An 8,644-nucleotide genomic window follows, 5' to 3' on the forward strand; every position below is an offset into this window, starting at 1 on the left:
TTGTAAAGCTACTGTTACTAATTTTATTGAATTCAGTGTTACTAATTATATGAAAATTAGATTATAAAAGAGTCAAAGAATAGTAATTCCAGTAATGTAGAACAAAAACTAGCTAAAACAAACTTAGACCTAAAATATTTATATCTATACACACACATATATTAAAATTTGCACATAAAGAGTTCATACTACAATTTAAATATTTATAATTTCCAATAGGAAATATAGATGTAACAGTAAAATGTTCATAATATGATGCAAATATATTATAATACATGACAACTTAATAATAATGAAATATTCGAGAGAATGTGACACTAAGTTCAGCATTTACAAAAATACTTAATTGCTAATCAAAATAAAAACTTATAATTCCTCCCTGTAGATATCAAAGCATATTTAAAAGTAGTCTCAAAAATAATACAGAACATAAAGATCACAAGAGATTGGTTCCCCATCTGATATGATTGCTCAATTGAAATGATTGGCCAGAAAGCAATTCCTGAATCTTGACTGAGATTTTATTATTCTCTTCAGCTAATCATTTGGCTCATAAAAGGACAATTGTTGAGGAGACCTTTTGAAGTTGGCCAGTCCACACTTATTTATATCCTGACATCCACCAGAGTCAGTTGTACATAACCAACTTGAATACAGAATAATTAAATCACTGGGGATATTTCAACTATAGGATATCTTGGGAAATTCACATACTTAATAATGGAGAAAAAAATTGCTAGATTTCTTTATGGTGAACACTTATAATTAATACAATTGGGCATTTAAATTGATATTTTAATAGATTAGGCACTAACTTTAGATTAGCTTCAGTGAAGACTGCAGAATCAAGAAAATAACTTGGATAACTTTTAGAAAGTTAATTCTAGTTTTTCCTTGCTCTCTATTAGAGACAAATATTGAAAATGCACTGTATTCCAAAAGTTAATTAGTATTAAGAAATATAACCTATATAGCCATATACTTGATATTTTATTCTTTTCAGTTTCTAATCATGTATTGTTTCAAATCACATTTAGATAATGCTTTTCCTTGTTCTTGAATAGCAAATTGATTATTTTTAATCCCTGATAATATATTTTCAGTTATTATTACATTCTTCTGTTTCATACATTCAGAGAAGAACAGCAATCATTAAGACTTAGTTTGATTTCGTTTTCTGTTTTAAGTGTCAGGTATAAAAAAATACTTTACAGCACAGCTATAAACCGTGTCAATATGATTAAAGGAGCAGTTGTTTTTGCTATAAATAGTATTCTCTAGCAACTCAGGAGTTCTGCAGATGACATTTACCCTACTAAAGCAATAAAAATAATCATGTGGTGGAAAATTTACATCTCATAAGAAAAAAACCCGGTAAATTCTAAATTAAGTTAGTGTTGAAACTTTCTATCTTCTTTTTTTCCATTAAAAATGTATTTGATATAACAGAGGTTGCTGTCTAAGATTAGTATTCAAAAAATGCCTCTGTGCTTACTTAGCTGCCTCAGCACTTTAGTACTAAAGTTAAAAATAAGTAATAAAAACCAAATGAGATTGTTCAGTAGGTGCAGCTGGTCACTATTACAGAATCACAGTATAAGCAATATTGTTCACAAAGTATTCCTGTCTCTGAACATTTTCTTACAAGCATTCCCACTACTCAATATCTAATAATATGCCTATTCTGTAAATTAGTCAGGTTTAGTATTATAGATATGAGTGTTAGCAATGTTTTGTATCATTGAAAAGGTCCTAAATAGATTGAAACCTAGTTTATCCACAAAGAAAAGAAGAGAACAAGAAGAAAAAAAGCAGATCATAGGGCTTTAGAATCTTTGATTACTTATTGATGGTAAGTTTTATTTCCAGAATGAATAAAATTGCATCTACAGTGCTGATTCCAGCTACACTAAGGAAAGAATTGCATTTAATTGGAAGTCATTTCCTCTGAAATTATTTCCAACCCTAGGTCAACAATTTCATATAATCTACTTGCTGGAGGGTATATTTTAGTTGCCTGATTAGACTACATTACCTGGATACACCTTGGAAGTCACTGAACACTTAACCCTCTGGTGTTTAAGTTATTTTGCAGAATAATGGACTATAAATAAATGTAGCTATGCTTATGCTAAAAGTTAAAACTAGAAAACTGAGCACACTTTTCTGCATAGGTATTCAGAATAAAAGCAATCTAAGTCAGGATTTCATCAAAATTTTTGTATAGCATTTCTGTTTAAAAATGACAGTAGGGGATACATACTTGGTAGGGGAGGTACCATGATCCTGAAGGTGGTTTTCCCAGGGCAAGGCTTATCCACTGCACTCTGGATGTGCTGACGCCTATGATTTCCCCAAATGTGGGAAACTCAACTGCTTAATTTGTGGTAGGAGTGGACTGTGTTAATTCACACTTTCCTCTGGGGGAAAAAAAAAATGACAGTAGGGGGAAGATGCATGAGACATTGCATAATAATGAATCAGCCTTTTGGAGCACTAATGCACATTTGGAGATAGATAAGTAGATAGAACACCATTAACAAAGCCAGTGGAAGGATTTCACTTCCACAAAGATGCAAGAAACATATTTTTGAATACTTCTCATATTGAGTACCCCTAAGACCCCTAGACATTATATTAAAACCAATCTAAGACTTTGAAAAGGTAAGATAAGAAGGCAGAATGATGGCTAAGGGCCTTGCAACTGAACTGGTGAGTTCCTTAAGTATTGTTTTTGCCAAGATTCCCGGACTTGGTGCTGAAAGAGCTACCGACCCAGAGATGCAAATGGCAGCACCAAAAAACAAGCACAACAAAAAAACGAAACCAAAAAAAAAAAAAAAAAAAAAAAAATCCAGGAAAGGGACAGCTTAAGAAGACAGAAATCTTTTAGACAATAACTGCTAGATTGCAGACAAACAGCACCAGAAATACCGCCCCCTCCTATCCAAACCACCAAAGGTTGAGTAAAGAGGCAAGATTTCCACCCCTCACAGAGCTATAATGCAGCTCTTCAATCCACCCCTCACACATGCCCGGGTGGTATCCCAGAGACATACAAACTAAAAAGAAAATATGGAAAGCAGTGAGACAGAAACAAAGCCTCACCTCGTAGGGGAAAACAACTCAAATGAAAGTAGATTTCTCATTAGAAACCGTGGAGACTAGAAGGAAGTGGTACCTCATTTTTCAAGCCCTTAAAGAAAAGAACTGGTAACACAGAATCCTTTATCAAGTTAAAATGTCCTTCAGGAATGAAAAGGAAATCAAGATATTTCAAATAAAGAAAAACTCTGAGAATCTGTTGCCAGTAAACTCACCCTTAAAGAATGGGTAAGGAGGAAACTTGAAACATCCGGAAGGAATAAAGAACGATAGGGAAAAGTAAGTACAGGTGAATAGAATAGATTTTCCTTCCTTTGAGTTTTCAAAATTTTGCCTGCTGGTTGAAGCAAGAATTATAGCAATGCCTGACTGATGTAGTTCTAAATGTATATAGGATAAACACTTGAAGCAATTATAAACAGGGAAGAGTAAAGGAATGATAAGAGAAGTAAGGTTTCTACACTTCATTCAAGCTCTAAAATGATAGCAACAATACATTCTAATTAACATAATGTAATAAATACGTGTGTATACATAACATGTATTTTGTCTGATATAATGTAATACTTAAATATGGTGTATAATATATACATTGTATCTGAACTAATGTAATACTTAAAGCAACCACTAGAAAAGCTATGAAAAGAGACAGACTAAAAAAATAACCCACTAAAAATAAATCAAAATGGAATTCTACTAAGAGTTAAAGAAACTCACAAGAAGGCAGAGGGGAAAAACAGAGGAACCAAAAAATCCACAAACCTCCCCCCTACCCTGCAAAATTTAAGTAGCATACTTACATTCTAATATGCAATAATTATATTAAGTGCAATTAGTCTAAATTTGCCAATTGAGAAAGAGATTAGCAAAATGGATGTAAAACATGACCCAACTGCATACTGTTTAAAAGAAACTCACTTCAATTATAACAAATTAGGCAGGTGAAAGTAAAAGGATAGAAATAGATATCTCAAGCAAACATTAATAAAAAGAAAGTGGGAATACTTGGACTGCTATCTCTTTAGAGCAAAGAAAATTACTCCATACAGAGAGGGACTTCTATGTAATGATAAACGTGTCAATCCATCAAAAACACATTATTGTCCTAAATGTGTCTGCACCAAACAACTGAGCTGTAAAATATGACAAGAAAACTGATAGGACTAGAAAGATAAATAGAAAAGTACATAATTAAAGCATATCAACACCTTGATTTTGGAATGGGAATTTCTGCAACTTATACTGTGCCATCCTGTGATGGTATTTTAAAACAGATAACGTGTCTTCTAGTTTTGAAAATTTTGCCTGAGGATGGACTGTAACCATAGTCTCATCCATATCTGATTTGAATTCTTTAGATGATCAGAAGGAAGGAGATTGATACACACAGGCATAAGAAAACATAAACGTGGATCTGAGAAAGGTTTGAAAATACCAGTTTTGAAAATTGAAGTGATGCACCCAGAAGCCAAGGAATCCCTCCACCCACCAGGAGCTGAAGGAGGGAGGCAAGTAACAGATTTCACCCCACAGCCCCCAGGAGGAGTGTGACTCTGCCAAACCTTGGTTTCAGTCCAGCAGGACTGATTTCAGACTTCTGCTCTCCCAACATGTGAGAGAATACATTTTTGTTGCTCAAAGCCACTGAATCCATGGTAATTTGTTACAGCACCAGTAAGAGACTGATATAGATACCATCAACCAACAGAACCTAATCAACATTTATAGAACATCTCATCCAACAACAGAATAAAAATTCCTTGCAAGTTCCCATGGGACATGCACGAAGATAGATCATATCCTGAAACAAATCTCAATAAATATAAAAGAATTTAAATCATACAGGATATGGTCATCACCCACAATGGTACTGAAGTAGAAATCGTTAACACAAAAATAATGGGAAAGCCTCCAAACACTTGGAAACTAAACAATACATTTCCAAATCATCCATGGGTTAAAGACAAAGACATATGGAAAAGAAAAAAATTCACTGAAATAAATGTAAAAGAAAAGATTATCAAAATTTCTCAGTCACAACACAAGAGGTGTTGAGAAAGTTACGGCACTTAAATGCACACCACCAGTAAAGAGGAAACGTCATAAATCAATAATCTAGGCTCCTACCTCAAGAACCTAGGAAATGAAGAGCAAAAGAAACTCAAAGCACGCAAAAGGAAGGAAACAAGTAGAGAAACAAATGAAATTTAAAACAGAAAAAAAAGTTGGAAAAAAAACAATAAAATGAAGAGTTGTTTCTTTGAAAAGATCAATGTAATCGACAGACCTTCAGCAACTGACAAAAGGGAGAAGACAGAAATGATCAATCTCAGGAATGAAACAGGGCAATATAACAGATACTGTAGACATAGAAATTATATTAAAGCAATAATATGAACAACTCTACACATATAAACGTGACAACTTAGATGAAATGGACCTAATTCTCAAAAAGTAAAAACACAGATCACCCAAAATGTTTAGATAACTCAAATAACCCTGTACTTACTATGGAAAATAAATTTGTAATCAATAAAAACAACAATGAAAAAAATCTCCAGGCCTAGATGTCTTCATTAAGGAATTCTGTCAAACCATGAAAGAATTAAGACCAATAGTACATGATCTCCTCTACAAAATACAGGAGGAGGGGCCATTTCAAAGATCATTAATGAAGCTAGTATTATCCTGGTACTATCTTTGTATCAGGATACCAGGTATGAGTGAAGAAAATCACAGAATAATATAAATGTAAAAATCCTTATAAAATATTAGCCAATTGAATTCAAGTATAGATGTATATGTGTGTGTACTTTATATGCATTTATATGTATAAAGAATTTTATACCATAAAATAGTGGAGTTTATTTCAGGAGTGCAAGAGTCTATATTAGAAATATCAATCTATGTATGTTAACTATATGAACATGTTATATAATAAAATTAAATGGCCGTATCAATTGATGAAAGTATTTGACAAAATCCAATACTGATCCGGGTATAAAATTCTCAGAAATAAAGGAATAGAAGGAAACTACTTCTACTGATAAACAGCATTTACAAAAAAATAAGTAAAAACTACTATAATTAACGTGCTTAACAGAAACAAATGGAATGCCTTTCCCTAATATTGGGAACAAAGCAAGCTGTCTGCTCTCATCACTCTTAAAGTGCTGGAAGTTCTAGGCAGTGCAACAGGCAAGAAAAGAAGTAAGTGGCATACAGACTGAAAGAAGAAATCAAAGTCTATTTATAGATGGCATAATTATCTACATAGAAAATCAAAATGCATTTACCAAAAATTCCTGAAATTAATAAAAGAGCCCTGTATGTTCACTGCATACAGGATAAGCATTCAAAACTCAGTTGCATTCTTGTATACTAGCAATCAACACAGATTATGAAATTAACAATGTAATACCATTTATAATTGCTCAAAAGTGAGAAAAATTAGGTGGAAATTTAGCAAAACATGTATACGACTTGGATGTTGAAAACTACAAAATGGTGATTCAAAACCAAAGATCTAAATAAATGGAGAGACATACTGTGAAGGCCTCATAGTAAAGATGTCAGTTCTTCCCCAAACTGATATATATGATTAGTGCAATTCCTGTGAAATTCTCAGCAAGAAATTTTGGCAGTATGGACAAGATTATGCCAAATACATATGGAAAGTCAGGAGAACCAGTATAGTTAAAATAATACTTGAAAAGCAAATAGAATGAGAGGAATCAGTCCACTCAATTTTAAGGCTTATCATATAGCTACAGTAATCAAATATGTGTGGGTTTTCAGAGGGATAGAGACAGACCTTGTGAGAATAAAGAGTCCAGAAATAGACCCACACAAATATGCTCAAATAACTTGAACAAAAATACAGAACTCAATGAAGGCAAGATAATCTTTTCAGTAAATTATTCTAGAGCAAGGTTATATCCATACATAGACAAAATAAAGGGGGAAAACCATGACCTATGTCTCACTTCTTTTAAAAATAATAACTCAAAATAAATCATGGACAGAAATGTAAAATGTAAAACTACAAAATTTCCACGCAAAAAAAATTAGAATCTCAAGAATTTAGGGCTGCTCAAAATGTTCTTTTACATGACATTATTCATGAAAGCAAAAAATGAAAACTGGACTTCATCAAAATTATGAACTTTTACTCTGTGAAAGACCTTGTTAAAAGATAACACAAACTACAGAGTAGGAAAAAATATTCTCAAACCACATATCCTATACAGAGTGTGTGTGTGTGTGTGTGTGTATGTATATATGATATAAATCTTAAAAAACACAAGAGTTAAAAAAACGTATCAATTATAAAATAGGAAGAGATTTCACTAAAGAGGATATACAGATATTAAATAAGCACCAAAAAGATGTTCAATATCATTAACCATTAAGAAAATACAAATTAAAACTGCGATAATGTATTACCACTCACTAATCAGAATGGCTAAAATAAGTACTGACAACACCAGATGCTGGCAAGGATACACAGAAACTGGATCACTCATATGTTGCTGGTGGGAATGTAAAATATTACAGCCACTCTGAAAAACAATCACACAGTTTCTCAAAAAACTAAACATGGAGCCACTATAAGATCCAGGAGTTGCACCCCTAGGCATTTATCCCAGAGAAATGAAAACTTACATTCAGACACACCAATATGTAAACGAGTGTATGTAGTTGCTTTAGTCATAATCAAACACACACAATGTCCTTCAATGGGTGAACAGTTAAACAAACTATGGTTTATCCATACCATGGAATACTAGTCAACAATAAAAAGGAATATATATGCAACAATATGGGTTGATATCTAGAGAACTGTGCTGAGTAAAATATGCAAGTCCCAAGGGCTACCAACTATATGATTCTACTTATACAATAACCTTGAAATGACAATATTATAGAAAAAGAGACAGTATTACAGACATGTCAGGAAATAGGAGGGTGTGTGGGCAGAAGGGAATTGAGTGTTATAAGACAGTAATATGGAGGATCCTTGTGATGAAACTGTTCTGCATTTTGACTTCATCAACATTAATATCCTGGTTGTGATACTGTATTACAGTTTCACAAGATGATACCATTGGGGTAACCTGGGTAAAGGGTACACCAGATCTCACTGTATTATTTCTTACAACTTCGTGCCTGTCTATAATTACCTTAATATTAAAAGTTTAATTTCAAACATATTTTTTAAAAGCCAACAGAAGTGGATTTGTAGGAAAGTGAGCCTGAAACACCAATATTCATTATTAACTTGTTGGTTTCTTTGAGATCTTCACTCTGTGAGACAGATATTTAGAATGGAGTTCATTCAGAATTCATTTTGCCTCATAAATGATGTTTTGTCAAAGGTCTATTTAGGCATTGCTTTTTGTAACTGCTATTCAAAAGCTTAAATCCTATAATCATCAGAATGGAAGAAAAGCTAATCAAATATTAGAGGGGAGTTTGATGTTACCAATTTGAGGGTTGTAGAGAAAATATTTTTATGTTTTTGTACAATTAAGTGTCT

At 32.8% G+C, this 8,644-nt stretch overlaps 1 non-coding gene across 1 annotated transcript; it reads left to right on the forward strand.

Annotated features, from left to right (window-relative positions):
- The first annotated feature begins 2,255 nt into the window (after positions 1-2,255).
- Positions 2,256-2,423, forward strand: LOC123616034 (U1 spliceosomal RNA). The gene has a single exon (XR_006723897.1). It is a non-coding gene; the product is annotated as a U1 spliceosomal RNA (small nuclear RNA).
- The last annotated feature ends 6,221 nt before the right edge of the window (positions 2,424-8,644 follow it).

This window comes from Camelus bactrianus, chromosome 1 (assembly GCF_048773025.1).
Source record: "Camelus bactrianus isolate YW-2024 breed Bactrian camel chromosome 1, ASM4877302v1, whole genome shotgun sequence".
NCBI lineage: Eukaryota > Metazoa > Chordata > Mammalia > Artiodactyla > Camelidae > Camelus > Camelus bactrianus.